Source organism: Megalobrama amblycephala, linkage group LG6 (genome assembly GCF_018812025.1).
Source record: "Megalobrama amblycephala isolate DHTTF-2021 linkage group LG6, ASM1881202v1, whole genome shotgun sequence".
NCBI classification, from domain to species: domain Eukaryota; kingdom Metazoa; phylum Chordata; class Actinopteri; order Cypriniformes; family Xenocyprididae; genus Megalobrama; species Megalobrama amblycephala.
The window spans coordinates 4,240,352-4,256,299 of NC_063049.1; the positions used below are offsets into that span (position 1 = coordinate 4,240,352).

The window sequence follows — 15,948 nt, forward strand, 5'->3', positions numbered from 1 at the left end:
AACAAAATATATAACACTGGCCTAGTGGTTTTTGGATATTTTACTGCGAAAATATTACATATTGCACCTTTAAGGCACATAACATGCAATTTTATTTTTCTGTGACGCGATATCTGACAGACTGCTGTCTCTTGTTGCTGAAAACAAATTAAAACGTCAGTAACAAACAAGGACCTGCCCATGTCACATTCACAAAAAAATTGTTAACATCATCTCAGGTAAGCTATGAGGACATATTCACCACTCAAAAAAGTTTTTATGAAATGAGTTTTTGGTAAATCGATAAAATATCTGTGTTGGCATATGGCAACACTGCGCAATAATGGAATGACATTATTATAATAGGTTAGATAGCTAGAAAAGGCCAGCTGCAGTCTGTTAAGCTGTAACAATAACAACATTAATGCTAGTGATATAATGTTGATTAGTCATATGTTAAGGACTGCCATGGCATTTGTATTATGGATTAAATCACATCAGAGATCTGCCACCACAGCCTGTACTACTGGACCAGACCAACCACTGGCCTACCATGGTGTCTCAAAAAGGCAGGTGCAAGTGGATGTAAGTGTATTGTTAGGGTGAAGTGCACCAAATGTAATGTGTACATGTGTCTCACCTCTGAAAAAAACTGCTTTGTGAAGTTTCGTACAGAAAAAAGGTAAAAAAGAAAAAAGTTTCAAGGATTTTGGGGGGTTCATGTTCATAACCTTCCTCTCATAAGATTGCATAATGTTGAATTTTCATGAACTGCAATGTTTTTGGTTTTATGTCAATGTTTTATGATACATGATGATATGCATTATATTTGTTATATTTGTATTATATTTGAATAATATTCATGAAAAACGTAATGAAATTCAAAGAATATAAAGCATTATTGAGCAAAAGAGAATGGAATAAATCAAAGCACAAGATGTTGGAAAATAAGTATAAGGTGTTGTCTATAATTACTGCTAAAGCTTATAATAGCACCAATTGATTCAATACAAACAACATTTCTGAGGAAAAATGTGAACTATATACACACACTTATTCTAAGTTATTTCCACTATTGTATGTTGTTATATCATAAAGTACCTTAAAATAATATTTTTTCCATTTTTTTTACAGCACATCAAATTAAGCCATTCTAAGAAAAGAAAAAGAGTCAAATATTTTTTTTTTTCTGTAGGTCTATCATAATGTGTGCGGTAGAGGGTCAAACACGTTTTTCGCTTATATTTCACGTTTTTACATTTATGTGTCTTTGTATGAAGCCTAAAGTTCTATCCTGGTTTGTGACCAGGACTTTTATTTTGGTGTGGTGTTGTGACGTCATAAGGCCGCGCCACGCTATGCTGTATCTGTTGTGAATCGGCTGAAGAAAGGTTTGTGGATTTAAACATCACATTTTTCAAATAGATATCGTCCGTTCAGACAGTTTTATTGGTTTCACAAGCAATGCGAATTGATTATTAAAAGCAAGTAAAGTGAGTAAAAATATGTGAGTAAAGCTAGGGTGACCAGACGTCCCCGTTTTGGTGCTCCGTCCCCGACTGGAGCTGTCCCCGGAAATGTCCCCGTTTTATATCTCGTTCAAAATAATCCGCAAATACATTGCAAAAAAGTCTGGCCAGCATACAGCATAGAGGTTTCTTAATAGTGCAGTCAAAATATATTTTTTTTCTAAACATATCTCTCTATTAAAATATGTTAAACAGTTCAATACCGCTTTTCTACAGTATCCACCGGCAGCGAGTTCACGCACACCGCAGTTGTACAGAGCCACGCCTCCTGTCACTCACTCAGCGCAGCGGCAGGCCTCGAGATCTCGTTCGGTCAGGTTGAAGGGTTTTCAATATCAACTGATATGACAACTTTAGCACATGTGTCAGCTAAACATTCATTCAGTGTTTCCCATTAATGACCCTGTGCGCCGCCACCGTTTCATAATAAACCGAAAATGTAAAACATAAATGGTCTCTACGTTGTATTTTGCCAAGGAACTAAAATCGAAACTATGATATGACTTTGTGCCTTATAAAACAGCAAAATACAGTGATTAAGTAAATATACAGTCTGTCTGTGCAGCGTGTTTTAAAGAGAAGACCGCACTTTGCTCACACGATCAGCTGGCGATTTGGTGATCAAAATTAAAGCTCAAGGATTTATCTTAGAAATTGGCTACAAACTAGTATTTTAATTTCCCTATACGTTGTGTAAAGTACCCTAACTAAAAAAAAATAATAATTTATAATTATAATTTATTGCGTTTGTTAGAATAGCCTATGGATATTATTGTCATATGAATAATTATATAGGCCTAAAACATTATTATATTATTATTTTATTGTAATAATTGTTTGGCATCCTAAAACACCTAAAACGATGTAGACTTTATATCACAACTAAAAGATGTTTGAACCAGTGGCGTAGCCAGAATTTTATTTTTGGGGGGGCCCATCTAAAAATGAGGGGGCCGCTATATATATATATATATGACAATAATAATAACTACAATGACACTAATTCTTAATTTCTAAAAGAAATGCAAAATCAGTCGGTATTTATTAATAGAATAACGAGACACAAACCTTTACATTAAATCGCGCTTGGTCCCATTTATTTTTGATCAAAGTGCTTACTACATATACAAACTTTTACTGTCAAAGTGCGCACATTTGCAGAAATACACGTTTAGGCTACCTCAGATTTCATTAGACAGAATTTATAGAACATGTACGCAGAGTTTCATAATTACAGAGGTCATAAAATGTAGTTTGTTAGGGGGGTACGGGGGCATGGTCCCCCGAGAAAATTTTGATTTTTCATTTTTAAGACGTTTAGATCAACAAATTGGATAACAATAGCTTTAAAACCATGTCAACAAATACACAAGGCAGCTTTAATCGCATGTTTGGCAATTTCATTACAATGTCATTGCTCGTAGTATTGCGCTTTATTTAAGCTATAATAAAGTAATTACGCAACGCGCGCCGGCGCATTTGCGCATGCAATTCTTGAGTGCACGCCACGAGCACAGTATAATGACTGATTTGACAGTCGTGTTAATTTTTCTGAGTTTTACCGACATAGCCTGACAACACCTCATCTGACCGCAGTTCACTGTTGTTCAAGTGAAGCTCCCTCGTCGTCACCTGCACCTTTTCCGCGCTCGTTTGACTTGCGCCAGGCGCTGAGGCGAAGTCGGAATGCGCGTCTAAAAAGTGTCCCGTTTGTTGTGTCGTAAAGAGACAGTTCTATATAAACACAGCGTTTTACTTGGCGATGTTTTAAAAAAACGATTTTTATTTTTGGTATTTTATATGCTCTGTTGGTGGTTTGTGGAGTAGCGACACCCGGGAGGGATATTTTTTTTATCCCCACCAGGGATAAAAATAATTCAGCAGAGGCAGGGATACATAGAACAGACCATAAACCATTTATAAATTAATTTTAAACAATAAAACGTTTTGTCATAACCTAAAGTAAATTATCCCTACATATTGTTTTGTTTGATTGTGTAATTTGCTTTTTGAACCGTGGAAAAACCGTTATTTCTATTCTAAAAACTACAGGTTATCCAGACTCATAACCATTTTGATTACACTCATGCTGATATTGTACTATCTGATGATCAGTAGTGGTTCGCTAAATATAATAATTCAATAAGCATTCAGGCTACAATAAGCACTTAACTTTTTAAAAATATATATTAAATAGATAATAAAAATATCTAGATAGCTGGCTGACTAAAGTAGGCTAAGTTTGAAAATGATATAATTTGTACATGGAGTTATTATATAAAAAGATACTTAATTTCTTTACAATGTATAGGTGTTATTTTAAAAGTCAGTTATGTAAGTTTGATGATTAATAGCTTCTAGCAACATTAAATTCAGGAGAGAAGACAATTCTAGAGAAAAAGCATGTTTGATTTACATATAGGCCTAACAAAGTTTGAGCGCGCACAGCCACACACGCAATATCTGAGCGAGAGCAAATAACGCCACGGAAACTGCCTCAAATTAAGTATAATGACGAGAAGAAAGCTGTGTGCGCTACAGTCAGAGGTTCTTGATTCTCTAACGACTTTTTATTGGTTAAAATGAATGGAGAGTTAGGAGCCCGAGCACCCACCGGATTTCACTGCATTGACATGCACGTCTTGGAAACGGGAAGCCTCGGGTGCCGCTTCACATTGCCACTCACCGCATAATAACGAACTCTCACGCGCAAAGATATAACAGCAGAGGCTACGTGCAACACGTGAAATAATCAAACCAATAAGTCTTAAAACAGCTGTTGCATTTTACCGCGCAGCATATGCATCAGTGTAACAAATAAACATAAAAATGGAAAAAATCGCTCAGAAATCTGGGGGGGCCTGCATGATAATGAGGGGGCCTAGGCCCCCTCAGGCCCCCCCGTGGCTACGTCACTGGTTTGAACCCTCTTTAATGTCCAGGTACAAGTCAATGCTGTTTCTTTGTTCAATGTGCACACTGTACATGGGCTTAAGCTCTTAATTTTGAGCTTCCAAAGTGCACCAGATTGATGCATTTAACCTTAAAATGTACAAAATTTTCTCCCCGGGGGGGCATTCCCCCGGACCCCCCTAGAGGTGGTACACCAAACATATTTTTATAAATTACAGTGGGAAAATAATGTAGCCTACATTTTATGAACTTTACTCAAGAATAAAGCTCCTTTCATGTCAGTAAAGTTGTTAACAGAAAATTAAAATGTCATTGGACAAAAGTTGTAATTTCGTACAGTATAAACAGCTCATTAAAAAAAATTAAAATATTAAATTCAATAATAAATGTTGCAAATATTATTTGTGTTATTTATCTCATATTTTGTAATGTGATTTTTCAAAATAGTGTAATAGTTTAATAGTTTTTTGTAGTTAGACCTACTGGCTAGTTATTTTGGTGAATTGTATTAAAACCAGACCAAAAATCTAATAATAAAATTAAATCATAATATTTATTAATGTAAAATGTGGAACCCACAACAATAAAAAATGCACTGTCCCCGTTTTTTAATTATTGGAAAACAACAAATGAGATTTTGGTGGTATTTTGACCACTCAAATAGGAAATGTCCCCGGTTTCCATTTCAGAAATCTGGTCACCTTAGTAAAGCGCGTTCGCACAGTAACAGAAAAGCTGCGTCTCATTTCGAGCTCTTTATCCTGCATCAGTTCATCATTAACACGAATTCGGTAAATTGTGATGAAGAAACGGAGCCTTTCGAAACTACGAGTCAATTGAATCAAATACTTGTCAAATGATTCACTCAGTGTTTCGAATCTCTTGAAAAGCAACACCAGAGGCTGCAGTTTCAGGAGTGATATTGTTTTAAAGCACGTATTTAATTATATATTCGTATTTATTTTCAGTAACGATTTATTGATTTAATCGTTTAAATGTAATTGATATTTTCTCCTAACTCTAAACCTTTGGTAACCCTTATAAAATATTAAACCTCATTTGTTTAGTTTATGAGCTCCTGAATTCTGGTTTTAAATTTCCAACAGGTGGAATTTCTGGAATATCATGGAATTTTAAAAGGTCTTTTTCAGACATTGAAAGTCTGGAAAGTCATTGAAAGTCAGTTTGCAGTAAAGGATAAATGGAGATAATTGATGAATTAATTTCATGATAACGATATATATCTCAATATACACTTACCTTTTAGTGTTTTTGATGCACACAGCATAACATCTGTTTTCATTACACATGAGAGAAGCACGTTACAAACAATGAATGTATATTTAGCTTGGCTAAAAGTTTTAAACAGCTCTGGAAATATTTCAGGATACTGAAATATAATTAATATAAATAGTACAAATAATCAAATGTAGAAATCTGTAACAATTAAAAGACTAACACTAAAATGAAAATGAGAAGGCAAAACCTTATATTTTAATGCTATAAAGATATTCAATCATTTAGACAAATTGCATTTATATTAAACAAGTTTTCTTTTTAAATCAAATTATAGGCATGTGGGTAGACAAAAATGACCTCAAAAGTTGCTTATGGAAATCATTAAAAAAAAAATTAAATGATCAAAAATCAAAACCATCATTCAAAATTAAAACAAATTTGATTTTAGTTTTTAAACACATTAGTTATTAAAAATAAAATAAAATTCAACCACCTTAAGAACATTATTTAATTGCACCTGAATTTTTAAATCATTAGGCTAAATAACTAAAATCACTTAAACAGTTGCATATGGAAATCAAGCCTAATGTTATTTGAATAATTAAAGGTGCCCCAGAATTGAAAATTGAATTTACCTCGGCATAGTTACATAATTAGAGTTCAGTACATGGAAATGACATACAGTGAGTCTCAAACTCCATTGTTTCCTCCATGTTGCTAATGTACTGTTAAATGTGGTTAAAGTTCCCATCGTTTCTTACTGTATTCACGGAGACCAGAGTCATGTCATTATTTTCATTTTTAAACACTTGCAGTCTGTATAATTCATAAACACAACTTCATTCTTTATAAATCTCTCCAACAGTGTGTAATGTTAGCTTTAGCCCCGTTAGCCACACATACTATCAAACTCATTCAGAATCAAATGTAAACATCCATTTAATAAACACCATACTTACATGATCTGATATGCTGCATGACGAACACTTTGTAAAGATCCATTTTGAGAGTTATTTATACCAGTACGCTGACTACTGAACTTGGGAGCTGAATGAGACACACCCAGATACTTACTTTGTATTTATTTTTCTTTGTGTTAATTATTCTCATCCTAAACTTAACAAATTGTTCAAACACACAGGAAAACTCCTGGAGAAGCAGCTGAGATCTCGTGAAACACTATTATAAAGATGGCGTTTATTAAAGAGGAGAATGAAGAAATAAAGATTGAAGAAGTGTTCAGCGTGAAATATGAAGATACTGAAGAACAAACAGGTTAGTTTTATTTGATCCTGATTAAAATGTCGACCTCCACCAATATAAAATATATATTTGAAGATGAGTGTTCTTATTAAAGCAGTTTTATTTAACATGGAGCAGGTCGCCTTATGAGGACAGTTTATGTGCATTTGAACACTGAAACTTTGCAGACCTTTTACATTCACAAACAGTTTTATCACACACTGCATGAAAAGTGTTAATATATGAATCAAAAAGATGAGGATAATCAATACAGAGTTCTCTCATATCCATAAAGCCCCTTCATCACAGATTTGCGTTTGAAGGGGTGGTTTACCAATATACAGTCCTTTCATTCGTATTGTTCCCATCTCTGCGCACTTTTTCAAAATGCATGGATGTGTCCATCTCCACACTGAGACAGATGGGAGTACGCATCCTGAAGTACCTTGACAATTGGTGGCTTTTAGCCCAACCGAAGGAGGAAAAACACACGCACAGATCGTTGCTCCTCAGTGACTTGGAAAGTCTAGGGTTCAGGATTTAACCTAAGCAAAAGCTCACTATCCCGCAGCCAACAAATCTCGTTCCTGGGGGCAGTCCTCGACTTGGCCTAAATGCAAGCCTGGATTTTGCCTATTCACAGCCGAAGAATTCAGATGTTTACAGAATGATTTAAACTCTGTTTTACATCTGATATACACATTTAGATTAAATATCTCGCTAATGGAGTTAAAGGTCCCCTAGAACCGTATTTCACAAGTTGTAATATAAGTCTAAGGTGTCACCAGAATGTGTCTGTGAAGTTTCAGCTCAAACACAGCTCACAAGACGATAGTATTATTCCGCTCCCACGGTATACAGAGCTGAAGTGTGACTCATTTTGGCTTCAACTATAAAGAACCCACTAAGGAGGTCGACAAGAGTCCGTTGTTTGCAAAATAGGCCATGTTATTATCCAAAACTCAGGAAATGCATTGAATCTGAGAGCTCATTAATATCCCAAAGTCATCCGTGCTGCTGAGAGAGTGGTTCAGTAAAATAGTATGTACTGCACGTTTTCCTCTCAGTAACAAAATAAACACACAAAAATGACAGCGTGACAGCATAAAGAAGGTATCTGATCATAGCGATGTGGACATGTTTGCATCAGCTCTGTTCAGCACTTCAGTGAATTCTCATTTATTTAAATAGCACTTTATACAATAGACTGATTTAAAGCAAACAGCTTTACAGTATTAAATATAAAATCAATCATGAAATGGACTATGCACTAATTGTTAAATAGTTTACAAATTAAAAACTGCTATACTGTGAACCTAAAGAATCCTGCAGTTACTTTACTATTTTACCTTAGATTGCACAAAATAGTGATTTGTGATATAAATGCAAATTATGCTGTATTGATTAAATAAAAGTTGTTTGTAAGGTTTTATGCATATGGTGGTGTTCTTTTATGAATGTTTTCTTTCTAAAACTACATACTTTTTCTAGAAAAACAAGAAATATCACAATATATCGCCTTTCTTACAGTATCACAATATAATGTATCGTAACCCCTATATCGTGATGCGTATCGTATCACCAGATTCTTGGCAATACACAGCCCTACCATTCACGATCTCAAATGTTTATAATGAATTGAATGAGGAATACTAAGGAGGTTGATGTCTATCTTTAAAAATGAATGAAGAGGGTAATGAATGACGTCCCGGGTCAATAAAGACGCAAGGTTAAACACTCATGCTCTCCGCCCCCAAGCTCGCAGCCTAAGCAGATCGTTTGACTACATAGACAGTATAATGATGGACACTGAAGGACTCGCTCAGTGATCGAACAGTCCATTGGATAGAAAGAATTTGAAGTAAATGTTAAGATAAGGACTTTTTATTTTTAGAGAAGATATAGGTTTTATTTTTAAAATGTTTCATCAGTGATGTTTTGAGTCAGACAATTATTTGAATAGGTCTGATGACACAGTAGACTACTGTACAACCTCTGGTAATGGTAACCCCTTTCATGGTTTTTCCAATGTTAAGAAAAATACCATTGTATTTGAAGGATATAGTTTGGAGGAAATGGTAAGATATCCACGTTTCATTTTTTAAATGTTTTGCCAGTGACGTGAGTCAGACAATTATTTACACTGCAAAAAGTAAGGTCTATCTGTTTCCATTAAAAATCTATAAATGTCCTAAACTATGTTTACCATATTGCCAAAAAGTATACATTTGATTAGTGTAATGCTGTTAACATACTATTTGGCCAGTGGAAATGATGAACCCTTCTCTGAAAATTTTCTTTAAAATGTATTTTATATAATTTCATTGATCTATTATAAAACAGGGCATTGTTACATGTGCACTCTGTTCTGGACTCATTGTTGGACTTGTTGTTGTTCCATTTCCCGCCACCAGTTAGTTACCATGGCAACTGATCACCACAATCATCACACCCAGCTGTTCCATATCACCCTCCTTGTTATCCCTTGTGTATAAGCCCTGTGTTTCCAGTCCTGTGTTGTCCAGTATTGTTCATGTTATGTTGGTATATGTTCCTGTGGATTCCTGTTTATCTCCTAGTAAAGTCTTATTATAACTCTATCTCCTTGTCGTGCGCTTGATGTACCAGCTACCGTAACAGAATACCTGACCTAAAACAGTTAGACAGATTGCGGCGTGTTTAGTGTTTGTTGTTTTCTGTCTCAGTGTCTTTTCGTGTTTCTCTTTATGTCCCCGTCACTATGTACACACCCGCATTTCTGTTAATCTGCCTTGAGCAGAAGGACCGCTCCCTCGAGGAACACTTGAATGACTTTTTGTTCCTAGCTACATCGACACATTTCCCGGACAGCAGCCTTTGCGACTTTCTGTTTGCTGGCCTGAACACCGCCACCAAAGCACTGCTGTCTGGGGAAGGACCTCGAGGGAGCTTCCCTGAATACGTGGAGTGGGTGCTGGTGTCCTGTGGATCATCGATGACCGTGGGTTTCTGCGACAACGACGCCAGTCCCACTCCCACTCCAGCGCCCAGCCAGAAACCCTCTGACGGCGTGGAAAGTCAGCACAACTCCACCGAAGACGGAGAGCCCGCCTCCACCGCGATGCAGGAGCCAGCGACCAGCGGAACGACTGAGCATAACATCGCCACGGAGACGGAGCCCAGCGTGTCTGACCAGGTGTGTGAGTCTGCTGTTACCATCGCCAAGGGAGACAGTGTGGAAGACAAGGGGTTGGATGGGAGCCCCACCCACACTCCCACCACTGAGAGTGAGTTCCAGGCAAGCGTTATAGATTATGACTTTGGAGAATATTCCTTACCTCAGTTAGTACCTCCTGAAACTGTCATTTTCATTTTGGATGAAATGGTCCCGCCCAGCCTCCCTCTCCCACCTCCTCTCCAAAACCCTGTTAATGACTTTCTTTGTCCTAGTCCCTCTGCTTTTCTGCCTGTTCTCCAGCCCACAACCTTGCCTGTGAGCCAGCCTCAGGCGATGAGGATCCTGTGGCTCCGCCTCCAACCTCAGGTCACGTCGTTCCACCTGACTCCTCCGCCTCTGCTCCTGCGACCCTCGTCTACAGCAGTGACCATCGAGCGTTCGGCTCCACTGGACTCCCTCAGTCCTGCGACTCCGCCTGGGTCAGTCATCGCCAGCACTTCGCCACAGACTTACGGGTCGTTTGAGTTTCTCCAACCCTCCACCCCTACGGCTCCGTTGGGCTCCACCTTCCTTCAGACTCTGCCTCAGCCCTCAGTCGTTCCAGCTCCACCTCAGCCCTCCGGTACACTGCTGCTGCCTCGGGGGGCCGTCGCGAGGAATGAGTATTGGTTAACTTGCTCTGCAACTTGCTCTGCAGCTGGCTTGGGCTCTAACCAATACTCATCCCATGCAGTGCCCTGCAGGGATAACAGGAATGAGTATTGGTTAACTTGCTCTGCAACTATGCTTGCACACGTGTCAATGCTGGAATGGAAATGCAATGGAAATCAGCGTGGCTCTGAAGGTTGTGGAAAGCTCCTTAGGGCTGTGTGCTCTTCTCCCTCTACACCAACGACTGCACCTCTAAAGACCCCTCTGTCAAGCTCCTGAAGTTTGTGGACGACACCACACTGATCGGCCTCATCCAGGACGGTGACGAGTCTGCTTACAGACTGGAGGTCGAACAGCTGGCTGTCTGGTGCAGTCTTAACAACCTTGAGCTCAACACGCTCAAGACAGTGGAGATGATCGTGGACTTCAGGAGAAACCCCCCTGCTCTCCCCCCACTCACCATCATGAACAGCACTGTGACTGCAGTGGAGTCATTCAGGTTCCTGGGCACCACCATCTTCCAGGACCTGAAGTGGGACAACCACATCGAGTCCATTGTGAAAAAGGCTCAGCAGAGGCTGTACTTCCTTCGCCAGCTGAGGAAGTTCAACCTGCCACAGGAGCTGCTGAAACAGTTTTACTCTGCCATCATTGAATCCATCCTTTGCACTTCAATTACTGTCTGGTTCAGCTCAGCTAACAAATCTGACCTCAGAAGACTACAGAGGGTAGTCCTGTCTGCTGAGCGAATCATTGGTACAACCCTCCCCACTCTCCAAGAACTGTACTTATCCAGAGTGAGAAAAAGGGAACACACAAAACTATTATACATTATTTACTTAAAACACTTATTTACATTTCAAATTTGCACACATCATAACTGTACATACAAATTGTCTATATTATATATTGTTTTTTGCTTTTTTTGCACTTTGTCTATCTTGTAAATTTGTATATTCTTTTATTATTTTTATTATCAATGTCTTGTCTTGTCGCTGTTACTCTGTTGCACTGTGGAGCTTCTGTCACTAAAACAAATTCCTAGTATGTGTAAACATACCTGGCAATAAAGCTCTTTCTGAATAGGCAGTCGGCCATGCCTGTTTTGTCAGGCTGAAATGCCATTTGTCTGTGCAGGTGGACAGACATTAACCAATGAGGCTTCAGTATTAAGATAAAAACAGATTTTTCCCCATAAGCATCAGTAGCTGACATAATGCTTGTTCCTGTTATAGTCAGGGAACCAACGTTTCATTACGAACCGGAACATTTTAATTGTTTTAAATCGAATTTATGCAATTTTGCCTACAAGGTAAACATATTTTTTTTTAATAGAAACAGATAGATCTACTTATTTTTTGACTCAGCACATCACTAACAAAACAACTTAAAAAATAAAAACCAAACGTTATCTAAAAAATAAAGTCCATATCTTAACCATTTCCTTCAAAATCTATCTTTAAATTACAATGTTTTTTGTTTTTCATAATATTGGAAAGGCCACAAAAGGGGTTATAATCAGGCTTCTGTCTGTGTAAACCTGAATGTCTCCCTCTTACTTTTGATCTGATTGACTAAAAATGCACCTTAATACAAGGTGTAAATAGGTACTTGGTTGGTTTAGATGTGTTGCTTTGTGCCAATAAACTAGGGTTAACTTGTATTTGTTTCTGTTTTGCTTTAGACCTAATGCAGCTGAAAGAGGAGAGTCAAGAACTGAAGGAATTTGAAGTGAAAAATCATTATAAGAAAGATCATGATTTCAGAACTGGAGAAAAATCTTTTAATTGCTCTATGAGAAAAAAGGTTTCCTCACAAAAGAGACGTCTGAATACAAAAACTATTAGAGACTTTACCTGCCAACAGTGTGGAAAATGTTTCGCCCGAAAAGCAAACCTTAAAGTCCACATGAGAATTCACACTGGAGAGAAACCTTTCACCTGTCAACAGTGTGGACAGAGTTTCAGTCGAAAACGAAACCTTGAAGTCCACATGAGAATTCACACTGGAGAAAACCAATTCACCTGCCAACAGTGTGGAAACGGTTTCACTCAAAAAGCAAGCCTTAATGTTCACATGAGAAGTCACACTGGAGAGAAGCCTCACACTTGCCAACAGTGTGGAAATGCTTTCAGACAAAAACGAAACCTTGAAGTCCACATGAGAGTTCACACTGGAGAGAAGCCTTACACCTGCCAACAGTGTGGAAAGGGTTTCAGTCAAAAACAAAACCTTGAAATCCACATGAGAGTTCACACTGGAGAGAAGCCTTACACCTGCCAACAGTGTGGAAAGAACTTTAGCCAAAAAGAAAACTTCAATGTCCACATGAGAGTTCACACTGGAGAGAAGCCTTACACCTGCCAACAGTGTGGAAAGAGTTTCAGTCGAAAACGAAACCTTGAAGTCCACATGAGAATTCACACTGGAAAAAAACAATTCACCTGCCAACAGTGTGGAAACAGTTTCACTCAAAAAGCAAGCCTTTATGTTCACATGAGAAGTCACACTGGAGAGAAGCCTTACACCTGCCAGCAGTGTGGAAAGAGTTTCAGACAAAAACGAAACCTTGAAGTCCACATGAGAGTTCACACTGGAGAGAAGCCTTACACCTGCCAACAATGTGGAACCAGTTTTACTTACAAATCAAGCCTTAATGTCCACATGAGAGTTCACACTGGAGAAAACCCATTCACCTGCCAACAATGTGGAAAGAACTTTAGCCGAAAAGAAAACTTCAATGTCCACATGAGAGTTCACACTGAAGAGAAGCCTTACACCTGCCAACAGTGTGGAAATACTTTCAGACAAAAACAAAACCTTGAAGTCCACATGAGAGTTCACGCTGGAGAGAAGCCTTACACCTGCAACGTGTGTGGGAAGAGCTTCCCACGAAAAGGAAATCTACAGGTTCACATGAGATTTCACACAGTAGAGAAGCCGTTCACTTGATCAGTGTGGAAAGAGCTTCACAGACAGTAAATGCCTTAGGAAACATGAAATAACTCACACCAGAGAGGAGCTTTGTATGTGTCTTCACTGTGGAATGACATGCTTAAGCAATGCAAGACTTGATTCACATAAGAAGTCACACTGGAGAGAAGCCTTTCACATGTCTTCAGTGTGATGTGAGTTTCACATATGAAAAAGACTTCAAACAGTCGGGAGTGGAGCCTGGCCCATCACGGTTCTTGTTGTGGCAAATTCGATGTCTCTGTGTCCCTTCAGTTCTGGTCTCGAAATAAAACTTGCAGAGTCGAAGTTTCAGGTCTCAGAAGTATTTAACTTTATTGTCAAGTAACAAAGTGAGATGCCAGTTCCACATCTGAATCTCTCTTAGCTTGATCACATTTTATTTTTTTTTTATTTTTTTTTTATTCTGTTTTTTTTACAAGGATTTTACATGTGTATATAACAGACAAAATGAACAATAAACATAGGGTGTACATATTACAGGGTTACACTGATACAGTTACAGGAAAAGCATTGAATCACACCAAATCTGGTCTTCTATGCAGAATATAAACTCTCCATTTCTCCCACATGTTTCAAAATAGACTTTTTGAAGCCTTTTCTGAAAAGTAATCCTCTCCATGTTAAACGTTGCATATACAATATGATGCCAGTCATCTAATGTTGGGGGATTTGGAATCAACCATTTCTTTGTGATAGCTTTCCGTGCTGCTAAACTCAACATACCAAATATACGTTTGGTCTCTTTATTCGTGTCTACTGTGTACAAAAAGCCAAATAATAGTTTGTCCCAATTAACTGTCATTTGCATTTTGAAGATTGAGCACAACTCAGCCTGGATTGTAGTCCAGAAATTCTTTAACAGTGGGCATGACCAAAACAAGTGAAAATGGCTCACCCCCTGGACCCCGCAGTTTCTCCAACAACTTGAGGTGCCCATGTAATGAGAGCTTTGTGCGGGAGTAATAAAATATCTGCACAGGCTCTTCCATCCAGAACACCTCCATGAATGTGAACTGGTGATTTTCCATTGAAATTCACAGTGTTTTAACCAAATGTCATCAGATATTGAGAGATTTGAATCCCTTTCCCATTTTTGTTTAATACTAACCGTATTTTTATTTTTAACCTCTTGGAGGTCCTTGTAAATCCTCGAAATCAATTTTAGACCAGGCTCAGATTCATAAGCCTTGATGAAAATCTTAAGAATAGGTAAATCAAAGACATTTTTCTCTCATCATGAAACCTTGTATGTGATGACGGGCTTGCAAAAAATCTAAAAAAGTCATTGTTATCTAGCTGATATTGTCTCTTGATTGACTGAAAGTCTCTTATAGACCCTTTACTGAAAAATACACTATAGGACGTTATGCCTAGCCCAGGCCAGCCTTTATATGTTCCATCTAATTTATTGGGTAAAAAATCAGGATCATGAGCCACCCATCTCAATAATTTAATCTCTTCTTGCCAGTTGTTTTTATTTCTAAATCTTAACCAAAGTTTTAAGGGTAAAGAAATCCACTGATTGACTCTTTCGATCTGCTCCTTAATTAATTTTTTGTCTCCAAGTATAGATTGAATTGGACGATCACTAGACATGTTTAATTCTATTTCTTTCCATCTAGCATGGTAATCTATGTTGCACCAACATATCAGGATCCTCAACTGGGCTGATGTGTAATAGTCTTTAAAACAGGGCAGAGACAGACCCCCTTATCCTTTGCTAATTGAAGGGTTTGAAGTTTTAACCTGGACTGTTTACCCTGCCAAACAAATTTTGAGATTAATTTGTCCCAGTCTTTGAACTGCTTGTCGGTAATAGCGATTGGAAGTGTTTGAAACAAATATAGCAGCCTTGGCAAAATATTCATTTTAACCGTATCAATGCGTGATTCAAAGTTCAAAATTGGAAGTAAATCCCATCTCCTAATATCCTTATTTATTTTCTGGCATAGGGGCTTCAGGTTTACATCATAAAGTTTTGATAAATCTTTTGGTATATTCACCCCTAGATATTTTATATAATCCAAGTCCCAATTTAACTGAAATTTAGAGGATACTATCTGACTGGGCTTGTAATTAAAACAAAGTATCTGAGTTTTAGGAATATTGATTTTGTATCCATAAACAGCGCTAAATGAATCCAAATTAGATAATAGGTTAAATAAAGAGGAATCTGGATTTGTCAGGTAAATTAAAACGTCATCTGCGAAGAGCGAGATTTTATGTTCTTGACCAAACATCTTTACTCCTGTGATATTACTG

At 37.8% G+C, this 15,948-nt stretch overlaps 1 pseudogene; it reads left to right on the forward strand.

The window, feature by feature from the left end:
- The first annotated feature begins 1,266 nt into the window (after positions 1–1,266).
- On the forward strand, positions 1,267–13,971 carry LOC125269708 (annotated as a pseudogene).
- Positions 13,972–15,948: the final 1,977 nt, after the last annotated feature.